At 38.9% G+C, this 13,757-nt stretch overlaps 1 long non-coding RNA gene across 2 annotated transcripts in view; it reads right to left on the bottom strand.

Moving 5' to 3' along the window:
• LOC148056845 (uncharacterized) overlaps window positions 1-13,757 on the bottom strand; it is a 234,613-nt gene that overhangs the window by 195,534 nt on the left and 25,322 nt on the right. The gene's annotated exons all lie outside the window — the stretch shown is intronic.

Below are 13,757 nucleotides of genomic sequence, written 5' to 3'. Positions count from 1 at the left end.
AGCATAGTTAATATTAATTCAACATTAAAGGTAGATTTCACAATGGGATTCTCTGTTGTAACTTAAAAAGGAATTTGTAAACATGTATGTGAGCAAAACTGATCTTACAAATGCAAATTACAAATAAAACTTTTCACCCAAATTGTCAAACTATTATCCTTCAACACAGATCCACACATCACCTGGCAGCAAGAACGAGCATAGCAAGATTCATCTATAAATCTGATTTTTTTCAATATACCTGGCTTCTTCAACATCCTTATTATTGTGTCACTAACAAGTCCAGCTCTGATGTCAAGCACACAACCAATGGTCCAGAAAAGCTTTTCTGTCGTTTATGGAATTTCGCACAAGCATGACCATGGTCAGAATCCCAGGTTTCCATTATAGAGATAAACATTGTACTTTTGGAGCTTAAAGACAAGGAGAAAGGGAGGAAAATAAAACTGGAAAATAGTAATTCCATATTAAAAATTCATTAAAAATACTGCTGTGAAAGACTATAACTGTATATGTAGACAGAGTAAATTGATTTACTGTATTAACTTCCTTACTACTGAGAGGTGTTTTCACCATGGATTTTTATACAGAGCAGAAGCAGGCTGGCCTACAGCTGCTTGTCCAGCCCTCTGGAAAACATGTTTTCCATTGAATTTGCCACCTTGAACCACTTTATTCCAAAAAAGTCCAAAGGATTTGTTATAGCGGGGCTTTCAAAACATTTTTTGCCAGAAGTGTTAATGTGTGTCATTAAAGCTGCCAAGCTGTACATAGCATACAGGGACTCTTGCTTGAGTTTACAGAATCTGACATAAGAATGTTAAAGAAAACAGAGCACATATATGGAGAGTGACAGCTGATTATTTATTTTTACATATTTTTCAAAGTATCAATAAATCCATCTGAAACTTCATGGTTTTGAGATGTTGTAAGAGCAGCAAACCACAAATTATAATTTAGTTTCATTTGCCTTCTACACAGTTTCCTCCCAGTCCCCAAAGAAATTCAAACAGAATATATGCCCCAAATGAACTTTTAATAATCAAACAAATTTCAGCTTTCTGGAAGGCCTAGAAAAGTGTTATCGAAAGAAAATTGTAAAGTAATATTCACCTCACCAAACACCTAGAACTATTTAAACCTCATTTCTAGATTAATAGTTCAGCAGGATAATTTAAAGAATAATGTGTTTGATCCACCACAGAACTTATGCGCCTGCAGTTTGCTGCTAAAGATGCAAAACCTGCCTCAATCCACTGCCTGTGACATGCATAAAGTGCCAAGTTCAGAGACCACCTACAGTCACAGCCAGAGGTGAGGCTGGTAATTTAAGGTATGAAAGACATCATACAAACTAGTTATAAAATCTTGCCAGATTTCAGTCATTTGGGTTGAAATATTCTTTGTTCGCCATCTGCTTCACATAATGAATTATTCAGGGCAGGGGCTTTCTTTGGTCACTACTGCATCTTACAGAACCACTGTGGAAATTCTTCTACATTTGGTCATTTAGTAAGCCTTTAATACAACTACATTTTGTACATGCTCAACAAGGACCTCTTCAGAGTTCAGCAGCTCCCTAAATATTTTGGTCACAGAACCTCTAAAGACCATTTCAGCCCTGGGGTCAAGCTTGTCTTTACAAGTGACTGCAAGAAACAGTTATGACCACAAAGGATACTGGAGACTTGTGTCTGCCTTTTTTTGCTTTAGCCAGATCCCTGGAATCTAGGCCAGTTACCTCTGAGGACTGGTTCAAAAAATGTCCAAGGTCAGGACCACTAGTGCAGGGGAAGAGAAAAGGCTGCTGCTGAGATCAGCCCTACAGTGCTCTCCCCTCCAGCAGCAGCAAGCGTGACTGTCCCAAGTTCTCCCAGCTCTACCTCTTACTGTTACTCCTCCTGACAAAAGAAAAAGTTCTTTAGTTCTTTATCCCTTTAAATTTTGCCTACAGTATTGAAAAGCCTTGAAGTGGCTCTGAACACAAAGCTAGCTCCAGGTCTCTCCGTCCTGTGTTCTCAACGGACTGTATGCCTTGCAGCCTTGCAGGACAATTCAAATACAGTCAATTCAAATACAGGTGAAACAAATGCTAAACCTGCTGGAAGAGCAAGAGACGGTCTATGAAATAACCCAGCATTAGATAAAAATTGAGACTGGAAGCTGCTAAGGAGGGAGAAAAACACAAGGAATATGTTCAAAGTAAATAAGGCCTAGGGTCTTTCCCTGAGATATTTTGAAGCCATTCCTCACCTCCCAGTAATAACTTGTACTTGGAACACCAAGAGAAACTAGGAGGTGGATTTCTGCTACAAGGATGTTCTGGAGATCCCAGCATGCAGCTGAAACTACCTTAGCCAAGTTCTATGCTCTGTACAGGCAGGGATGGCTAGAGGATCTGGACACACACAAAGGACTCGATTTCATTAAAAAAACCTACTACTATTTCCAATGCCATCAAACTGGTGCTTTAGGCACCTCATCCCAAAACAGAAATGTAAAATCTCCCTGCTCATCTGCTGCCTGAATTCACCAGAGACCTTTTCAATCACCTTACCTTCCCTCAGTGCACTGAGTTTTCAGTTTTCAAATGCCATAATTACTCCAATCTGCATGGCTCAGTGCCCATCTTCAACTGGGATCCACGAGTAAGGTACACCCTACAGAAATCTTCTAATAGGCTTGACCTAGCATGTTAGCTGGGCAATGTGAGGATATATTTTGTGATAATCTTTTACCTACTATTTAAGCAGAGAATATAATCTGCAGGTTCTCCAGTATATTGTAGTATAGCTATCTCAGAGCACAAAATTCCATGAAAAAATAAATATATCGAAAAGAAAATCTGTATTAATTAGTGACATGCTAGAAGGAAAAGATTTCCTCTTCCTTATTAAAAAGTTGCTATATATTATGCTCTCTTAGAGCCTGGCATTTAAATATAGTTGTTTTCTTTGTTTCCAATAACATCTCAGCCACAATTACTTAATAAATTATAAATCATGATGTAGTTTTTATGTAAATGCATTTTTGTGTTCAAGCACAGGATTAATGTTTGCGTATGCAAATGAACAAAGGATATGTTCAAAGAGGTCGTGGTTCAAATCATTGCAAACTTTAAAATGCTTTACTGTATTAATGGTTGAATATGACACAGTTCTCTTTCTTTTTTTTCCCTTTAACAATTAATAACTTGTTTTAAATGCACCTGTTGCTCATACCTAATTTCTGTTTAGTTGAGCTTCATGGAAAACATGGTCATGTGTCAGTGTATAGTTCCTGCTTGATGTTGCATATAATTCTTATAATATTCTGAATGACATGTGCTAATTATTTAGCACAATAGCTCATCTTATGGAGCTGTAAGGCTGTAAAAGAAGGGTGGTAATTACTTAGGATGGGAATGTCTATTTTTTTTGTAAAAACCAAAGTGTGGGAGGAAAAATTTTTTTAAAAAAATAAAATAAAATGGGAGAAAAGATTGAGTAACAGCCTAGGAGCATTGGAAGGGTTAATATTTTGAAGTTTTTATTATCTGTAAGTCTAGATCTGAAGCTTACAATGCAGATAGAAATGTGTAGCAGTCACTGTGTGCTGTACTACGTGGCCAGCTTCTGTTCTTCCACCACTTCCCACACGGCTGACAGAGCAGAAGTTCTTAACCTACCTCTCTCTTAAAACGTGATTGTAAGAGCTCACCTGTACAGTTTAGACAGAGGAGATATATCTTTGACACACGTTTAAAGCAGTTTCAAAAATCCATGCACAGAGAAAGCAGCTTAAACCTACACAGAAGTGAAGAAACCACAAAATGAAATCAACTAAGAAAACAGCTTCACAGAATATATATACTTCTATGCTTATGCTAGGCCTAGATTAAAAACCCACAAACTTGTATGTGGAATAAATGGAAATAATTAAAAGGATCAAGTCTTATACTTTAGAATATGATCTCTTGGGGTCATGAGTGTCCTGCTTTAGGCTTAAACAAAGAAGGAAATACTCAAAACCTCATTCAGGCAAAAATGAGATCATGACTTGGAGGTCTAATATGAAGACTGAGACAAATTGGATGGAATATGCACAATTTATGGGTCCAATCCTGTCCATGACTATTGGTCCTACTGCTTTTAGTCACAAGATCTTGTCAGCAAGGAATAGAAAAACAGACATAAAAAAACAGAACAGCACAAAGAACACATAGAACACAGAGAAAGGAAAGACTCTCAGATTATACTCTGAAAGTTCATTAATTGTGTGGAGAAAATAATGAATAAAATTGTATGAATACTCATTTAAACCTAGATATAAACACTCTCCAGACCTCTTCTCACAGTAGTCATGCAATCAAGATTTATTAGCTCAAATGTTCAGGGACAGTGAATCTTCAGCTTCCATGTTCTACAATTCACTGAGATACAATTTAAAAACCACACTTTCCAAAATCCTTGTAGCAGAAAGCAGATTAAAAGGCTTCCACTTATCCAGCTGAGGTACAAACAAGGCCATGAAAATCACATCATCAGTCACAACTAAGCTACATATTTTACATTTCTGTGTATTAGGGATTAGTTGTAAGTTCCAGGTTAAAAGAAAAGGGTGGGGAGGACTGCCTAGGAAAAGCTGCTTTCATGAATTTCTAAGAATGGAATAAATGTTGAGAAAATTGCAATTTGCTTGTGAATATTTATATAAAAGAACTGGTGAAGTCCACTGAATAAATTATAGTCCACGTTGTAATAACAGACCTTAGATGACGTTTTAAATATAGATAGAGCCCATAGGCCAGAAAGTCAATACTTAGATTGAAAAAAGATAAACTAATATTACCTTAAACTGCTCTAGATCATCTCTGAGGCAGGACTCAACACAGAAATATCCAGCTTAAGCTGAAATTTTACAGGACATTTGCGAACAGCTAATACAGAGTTCACAACTAACTCTATGCTGAGCATTTATCTGCAGTGGGCTTCCTGCTTCCACTGATGATGTGAACATTAAATTGCCACTGACTTCTAACAGAACCAAATCAAATACTATAATTATACACTTTGTGCTATCTGCACTGTACTGTATTATTATCTATAATTGATTCTTCAACTCAGTAGCTATTGTTCTTTAAAATGCTTTTGACACATTGTAGAAAAAGTGCTATATAAAACAAAGTTGATGAGCACAGAGATTTCGGACATTCTACCGCATGTAACGATGAAGGTGGTGCAATGCAGACTAGTTCCACTTACACAAAATCACATCCAAATTTTTTGAGTCTGTGTTCCACACTGATAGTCTTCAGCTGAGAAACAGACCTATTCTGGATACTGTGCAAATGTAGTAAAAGAAAAAACCCTACTGCTAAAAACTTTGCTGCATAGACAAGAAAAATATTTAGCGTGGGGGAAGAAAGGCAGAAAAAGTGTAGAGCGGTGAGTTACTTGCCAAAGAGGTACAGCATCTTAAGTTACAAAAGCACAGCCTAGTTCAAGTTTCTGGAATCACCATCTCAAGCCACAGTTACAGAGTCATTTCAATTGAGTGTGAATCCACAGAGTCACAGACAGGGAAGGTCTGGCTATTCTTGTCTGCGTGCTCCTGCCTCCCCTCTTGGGGCAACCCACTTGTGGTTATGTGGCCATGTAGTGGACTGGACCAAATAACAGATCTGGCTGAAAACTAATGATTTCCTTTTACTGGGCTAGCTTTTAATTTTTGTCCTCAGCTCTTAAAAGATACAAATAGAACATTTTCAGGCTCTTAAAAAAAAAAAAAAAGTCTTTAATATCCAGTAGTGAAGCACTCAGATTATGTTTTCAAGACAGGAAAACACCATGGCCTATCCCCTTAGATTTCCGTATATCAACCTGTTTTGCTAAGCACAAAAAATTGTTTTCATATTTCCCTTTTTTATATGCCATTAAGATAAATAAGGGTTGGGTTTTTGAGCCATCTAAAACTAGTAGGCTTAGTTCCAAGTAGCCTCAGCATTTACAAGAATGCCAAAGTAATGTCTACATTATTTTCACATTAAGAAAAGAACCCTGAGAAAAAAATTATTGTTGGAGTGTAACAAGTATCCTAATCACAAAAATATTTATTTTTGTGTCTTCAGAATACATACTATTGCTTCCCATAATTAACAAATGAGATTGAATGTTAACCAGTTTAAATCTGTCAAAATATTTTAATAAGGGGGGCAGATGTTCTGTTTTGTTAAGTATCACTATTTACTTTATGAGGTAATAATAACCTTACCTTTCCTCTGCAATAGTTAATAGTAAATGGTTAGAGCTTGCCAAAGAGCAAATAAATCATTATACTAAATACAGGTTGTCAGGATAGTTTAGTACCTTGTACACTCCATTTTGCTTAGATAAATGGCTTAGAATGGGACTTACTGTCTGTGCTATTTTCTAGAAAGATTCTGGCTTTCCTATTGTGTGTAGGTTCATATCGGATGTTAAGAAAGGCACTATATCAATATGTACATATTTACACTGACAGGCTTACTTGTGTGGGTTGACTTTGTAAATGTACAAATGTGAGACAAGCTGCAGACCTCCCAAGAATGTCATTACAGAGACTACTTTTGTAGAAAGAGCATGGCTTTGGTAAATAAATAAATACACCAGTGCAAAACTCAAGCAAGTTGAACAGTATAAAATCAAGGCTCTGAAACATTCCTTAGAGTTCTCTTTGATTTAACCATATTAATACCTCACTCTTCATCAAATTTGCAATTGTTCAGCTCCAATAAAATACGCAGCCAGGTTTTAAAACTATTGCTGAACACAGTAAGCGTACATCAGATGTCACGCTTTTCTGAATAGCTGAGACATTTTCAGGGCTAAACACAAGTGGATCTGGCCAACTTGAGACCCTCACTCCTTAGAAGGCTCCTGGTGGACTATTACACAACTCAAGCCCCAGTAAAATCCACCTGTCAGCTAAGAGCTTATTTGTTCTTATGATTATATAGATAATGGCTGCTTTTTCCACAAATAGACATATTTGAAATTTTGTACGAAATAGTATTTGCACAGAAGTATGTTTATTCAAGATTCACCATTTTATTTTTTCCCACTTTAAAAGTCCTGCCATCCAACCACAGAAAAGCAATAATTTGGAAAATTACACAAGGCTAACAGCTAATAATGGTTGAAGGAAAGAAATCACAAGTTCCATTGGCTGACATTTGTATAAACTATTTGCAGAACACTTGAGAAAAGCAACTCTGGTCATGGAAAGAAGGATGAGGTTGTGAGTGATCTGTGAACAAGGAAAAGGTCCAATAAATTGGTTCACTTATTCACACTGAATAATTCAAACAGCTTGACTCAAAGCTAGACACACTCCTTACTCCTTTTAAAGGATTAAAATATTCATGGTTTCTTCTGTCAAATGCCATTATCACTCTGTAATGTCAGGAGCAATGGTTATCTTCCCAAGAGCTGTAGAAGACTTGAATGTGGGTCATCAGCTCCAGTTGTGGAAGCTGTCTGGAAAGCACCTCTTCTACCAATGATCTCAGACTCATATCTGTGTGTCCCACATCGCACTAGTCCTAGAAAAGGCAAGTTGAAACGCTATCGCCATCTTTACTGTTTATGTTCTAGTGCCACGTAAGCACTTTTGTGCTGCCTGAGAGCATTATGTAGTGAAAGTTCAGAAAGAAGGATACCTCCTCTCTATCACAGTTGTGACAAGGTCACCTTAGACATTATCCTTACCTCGATAAAAGAAGAAATTCAATTAACCAGCTCAAGAATGAACCTCCCTTTTCCCCTTTCCACAGCCAAGCACACAAAGCCGAATAGGAGCAAGTAAAGACAAGGAAGGGGGGTGCCAAGTCTTAAGTATTCTGTCAGAGAAACCTACTACAATGGGTTGTACAGAAGCCACCAACTTCCTTAAAGCGGCCATTTAGCATCTCTCCTCAAAATAAAAATGTAGGGGACAAAGAGCTACTATTCAGCACATTCCCAGACATCAGCTCCCAAAGATATTTAGAAGGCAAATTTTCTTTAACTGTGTCAACATTCCAGTTCATGTTTTGCAAGATGGACACACTTTACAAATTATTTAAGAATTCTCTGTGTATTTAGTAAATTCCTCTTTAAGACAATCCAACCTGTTCAGTTTTTCAGTAGATTTTTTTTTTCCGCTTTCTTTTAAAGACATCTTAATTAGTCTAATCCTGACTGGTCTCTTTCCAATGTTCCTGTTGGCACAGTAGGATTTCAATTAACATTCTGCTTTAGCGCTGCAAATGCCCTTGCTCAGATTTTTTTTTTTTTTAATGTGCTATTTTGAATGCCATCTCTCTTCTCTTTTCTTCCTCAAAAATTGTTCAGCTTCTAAAAGGTTTTGGAAGCAGAGGTTGTTCTGCCAATTTGTGCTTTCTGAGCTTATCAAGACATAGCGCATCATTAATTTTTTAATTTTTTTCCACTTGAGGGTTATATTCCTTGTCTGCTCTGACCACATCACTCACCCCCCTTTCAATCCCTCCTGGTTTCACAACAGCAAGTTCACGCTTCTTGTCCTCAGCTTCAAGGCTCTTCAAAACTCCACCCTTCTTTATTTGTCTGTTCTTGTCTCTAATTGCATTTCTCTTTCTCTCTTTCACACACACATACACGCATGCACACACTTTCTTCTAATCCACCACCAATAACAACCTTCTCTGCTGTTTGTCAGCTTCTCTCATACACAGCTTCACCCTGCCCCTCACACATGGAGTGCCCTCCCTGAACTGAGCTGTCAGGCGATTGTCCTTGCTTCTTTGAAATCTATCCTTAAAAATCCACCTCTGCTGCAATGTCTAAAAGAAATCAGCTAATTAATGACGGTTACTTTGAGGGGCAGATGGAATAGCTGACATTTACTTTACAATAATAATAAAAAAAAACCCCAAAACCCCTTTTGTGCGAGTGTGAGTAAGTATCTTAATCTATGCTAGACTGTTCTTCCAAAGGGACAGCAATATGGATGGAGTAGTGACTAGATCCTGCAAGCTGCGCACATTATCTTTGACTGACTTTAGATTATCGGAAACTCTCTTTTCCTACTCTTCACCTGTTTTGTATGTTTAAACTATAAACTCTGCAGGTAGCATCTGTGGATATGTGTACTCTGCATACCATGTAGTAACTGGTAACCTTTAAGTGAAACAGGATTGTCACAGAAGTGTGGAGCTAATTTACTCAGAAAGTATTCTGTATTATGTAATACATGTCCACAGTAATTAACACAATGACAAAATTATCTTAATTGAATTATCTTGGAAGCGTATAGCATTAAAAAAACTATACTGAGCTTGCTACTACTACAATGCTAAATAATAAAAATATGATATAACCAGACTTATGCTTAACCTGCAAAAAGCCAACTGTTCAAACACGTGGGCTTGACTTCAATGACACTGCCACACAAAAGTGTCCACTGTATTTATAGTTGCTCACAGGCAAACAAAATCCTACTGTGGATCTCAATTTGTAAATTTCAGTTCCAATCCAGATCTCTGTAAAATTCTGCTACTTTAGTACAACTGGAAACCTCATCTGTTAGGCTAGAAAGCAGAGAGACACATCTGTTGCTAACCACTCCTTTGCATTGCTCTTGGCTACAGAAATTGGCACACCTTAACCACATGAGCCCAATAAACCAATCAGACCTTTCTGTGCTTACTCATCTTCTCTGGAAAACTAGCTTACTTTCTCGGTACATCGGTTTTCAATCACTAAAAAGAGTGTAAAATATCTACTGGTTGACATATTTGTTGCAAAACTTAAATGTATAGAGAACGACAGATGAAGAACAGTGGTAAACCAGGATTGCTGCCACAGTAAAACTGCTTTGAACTGGAACAGTTAATCCAGATAGTAATCTGCAGCAGGTGGATGAAAGTTTTCAGCTGTTCCAAAAGACGCGGCTAAGTAGAAAGTGGCTAATAAGAAAAGGTTCATTTCCACTCCTTTTATAGTGGCTGAATAATGCTTACTCTTTGTAACTTCATATTACATTCCCCTGCTTCCAAAACCCATTAGAAAACTTGAAAATCAATAATAAAATAAAAAGAAAACAACACAAAACTGAAAAACTATTGCAACATTCCTCCTGCGTTAAATCCAAGTACATTTTCCACCCTACAGTCTTATCTGAAAGCAATCCAGGTCACCTTCCCCACTGACACTGAACACTGCTATGAATTTCCAAGATTTCACGAGAGATTAGGTACAACCATACGAAGACCTAAAACAACATCACCTGAGGATCCCAAATCCTATCCCATTTCCACACAGTGTGACCCTATTATAACCATTCATAGATGACCACTTCATGGCTGCACCAGGAGTTTCCATTCCAAGGTAGGCGGAGTGAGAATGAACATGCAGCCTGGGTGCCACCTGCTATTTAACACCTTCTTGTGAGTCTTCATACTAAGGAGCCTCACCCATGGGTTCTGCAATGAAAGGCAGCACTGCAGGAGACACCCAAGCAAGTCTGCCAGGGTGGAGGAAGAAGATAATTGAAAGAGAGTTTGCTCTGTACAAGGATCAAGTGAACATGATTTGGGCCAAACAGCTCAGATTGTGCAATATGTCAAAGTCACGGTTAATTTACCATCATCATCCTGTAACACTACTGGGTTATTAGTTCTACCTATCAGGGAAATATAAATGTCCTATTACTTCAGCTTCAGGAAACAACATATGATATAAGGTGTTTACCCACTTTATATTTTGAGTGTGCAAACCTATACGTGCTTTTTTCTTCTTTTCTTTTTTTTAATTAAATTGATGTCTCTAGCAGGTAGGGGAGGAACACCTAGGTGGTAATGGTAAGGAAAAGAAGTGTGTGGGATCTTCTTTTGAGTATAATTCTTCAGTACATTAAATGAGACGAACAAAAGAGAAATTAAACATAATACTGTGCCATGGTACTGTGACATAAGTGTCAACTTAGAATTTCAAATACAATTATAAGAGTCTTCTAATAATTATATAGGTGGCAAACAAGGCTTTAGGGCAAACATATGTGGCAAAAAATTACTAATGGCATTCTACAGAAAATCAGCTAAGCCTGACCCCTCCTATGCATCATATTGTGGTAGGGTCAACTTGGTGGAAAGGTTAAGAGCAGTTAATGTTAAACACTGACCCATCCCTCCCCAGTCTTTTCCATATTCATAGGAAACTATCATCCATATTCATGCAACAAGATAAGTACCTTCAACATACAGAGGTTAAAAAAAAAAGAAGATTTTACTTCTTTACAATCTTATTCAGTGCCATGACACTAATTCTCAGAGCATGGATCAGGACATAAATTAGCGCGTCTGCAAGGCTGGGAAGGATGGGTGAGCAGAAAACATAGAGCAGCCTCTGGGTGACACTTAAATATTGAAAATATACATTCTGTAATCCTGAAATTGTAACAAGACACATGAAAACACAACTCTTGTACACGGGTAGAGCACAATGATTTTAAGATATATGATGCATGCAAGGGTCTACCTTACACAGATCCAGCTGCATGTCTGTAATCACATGGATATCTGGAACCTGAACTTCTAGCCCTTGCAGGTAAGTGGCATGAGAAGCCCAAGGCTACTATATGAAATCTTAGGCCAGTATCCTCAAACAATAACAATGCAAACAAAAGGAACAGATATCCTATTGCCACCACAAGACTGGGCTACTTTTTTTTTTTTTTTTTAAGCAGAAAACTACCTAATACACTCATAATGTGTTATGAACCTATTCTTTTGCTGTTTGCACTTCTTCTGGTGCACGGCATTGAATGCACTTGGAAAGGAGCAGGGCTCAGAACTCAGAAATACCTGGTCCTTTTGCACAACTTACCCTCCATGCACCTTGTTTTGCCTTTCCTGTGAAATAACTTTCCAAACATGAGTTCCCCTTCAGTTTCTCCTTTCTTTCTCTGCCTTCATTTATCTTAAAAAAATTACTTAATATTAACTTTATATTTAGTTGGTATTCCTTTGCTAGAAGCCTTTTTTTAATTTTTAAAACAAAATGTGAGAATATGAGTTGACATTAAAGCAGTTGTCCCACCTCTTTTTGCAGGTGAAAAACATATCCAATTAACTGGTCTTCCCTCCAAAGAGAACTTCTTTCCCTGCCTACTCAAACAGAAAATAATGAACCTCACTAGAAGAATATTTTTATACAGTAAATGCAAGCTTCGCTCCCTGCCCATTTTTTTCCAGGAGAAAGTCACCATCTTTCTTTCCATTCCTTCAACTCCTTCAGTGCATTTCAGTAGGAAAAATGGCTCCATTTTTCTTGCCACTCCACTCATCATTATTAACATAATGGTGGCAAAGCAGTAAGGGAGGCTAGATGGCTAAACTAATAGCTTTCTGTTGTTATTATTTGGTATAGATTTATACAGCACTTTTGCAGGCATCAATTTACTCTACTGATTTTTAAATGCAGATTGTATCTTCCAAGGTTTACTCACGGAAGCCCAGGTGCCTGCACTGGGAGTTTGCTGAGGTGAAGATCTTGAAACTTGCACATATCCAGAGCACAGGGAGTTACCTCAATCTCAAGTAATTAAAAAAAAAAAAAAAAAAAGAAAAAAAAAGAAAAAAAAAGAAAAAAAAGAAAAAAGGAGGGAGCAGGTGACAGAGGACTGGGCAGTGGCAGGTAACAGTGGAGGCCTGACAGAATGCCTGCACCACAACATGTCAGCCAGGAATGGCCAGGCTGCTCCCAGCAGATTACCAGGACCCCAGAGGAGAGGGCCCATGCCCTCGCTGGGGCACCCTCTCCCTCTGAACATCAACAAGCTACTAAGAAAAAAAGGTTTACTCTTTGGGAGGGAATGGGGGTTGCCCTCAAACACCAGTTGAGCCCCATAGGGCTTCCAGGCAGTTTGTGGACAAAGGGGCCATGCCGCCTCCCTCATGCCACGACATGGCAACCTGGGGCATCTGCCCCAACTTCCCTCCTGCACAGGAGCCAGCCCCGTGGGCAGCAGGAAGACACGGGGTGCTCTGATGGGGGTGCTGATGGGGGCGGAGGGACCCACCGCCATCGCGTCTGAGCTCTGGTGCTGCTACCCGCACCTGGTGCCACACAGCCGCAGGGAGGTGGCTATGGCCAGGGCCAGGCTTCAGGGGAGATTATGGTGAGAGGGTGGCTGGGCACCTGGCAGCAGGAAGCCCATAAATTGTCTCTGAAGATTAAAAGGTTTCATTAAAATTTCCACTCTTGTTTGTAATGTACAACTAGGCTGTAGGGCCTCCTCTAATTCCTAGTCATTGGTGTTACAATAATACCGTGCTAGCCTTTGCCACTGTCGTAGCAGCCTTTCATTTTCTTACCTTATACTCCTTTCTCTTTTGAAGGATAGGGCATTTTTCCCCTTTTACTTTCACTTCAAAGAAAGTGAAACTGTGTCTGTATTAATCGACTTCTCTTCCTAAGGTGCTTAAACGACCCCACGTTCCCCCTCCAAAGCTGTAATGTCTAAGTACCTCATGGTCTTTAATGTATTTTATCTTTGCGATGCCCTCCTGAAGCAAGGAAGCCATCTCATTCCAGAGGGGTGGGAGCTGCAGGGTGGAGGGGCGGCGGAGCCCAGGTCTCTCAGCCCCAGGCAGCCCCTCGCCGGAGCTGCCCCTTCGCAGCCTGCGTTGGTAGGCCCAGCCCCTCAGCCCAACCAGCCTGACCTCAGGGCAGGCCAGCTTCTTCCCACCTCCAGACTGGGGTGTTTTGCACCCGAGG

The sequence above is a fragment of the Nipponia nippon genome, unplaced genomic scaffold, assembly GCF_047370975.1.
Source record: "Nipponia nippon isolate SJK-2023a ecotype South Korea unplaced genomic scaffold, ASM4737097v1 scaffold_11, whole genome shotgun sequence".
In the NCBI taxonomy this organism is placed as follows: Eukaryota; Metazoa; Chordata; class Aves; order Pelecaniformes; family Threskiornithidae; genus Nipponia; species Nipponia nippon.
The sequence above is the reverse complement of the archived record's forward strand: the minus strand, read 5'-3'. Positions and strand labels throughout refer to the sequence as shown.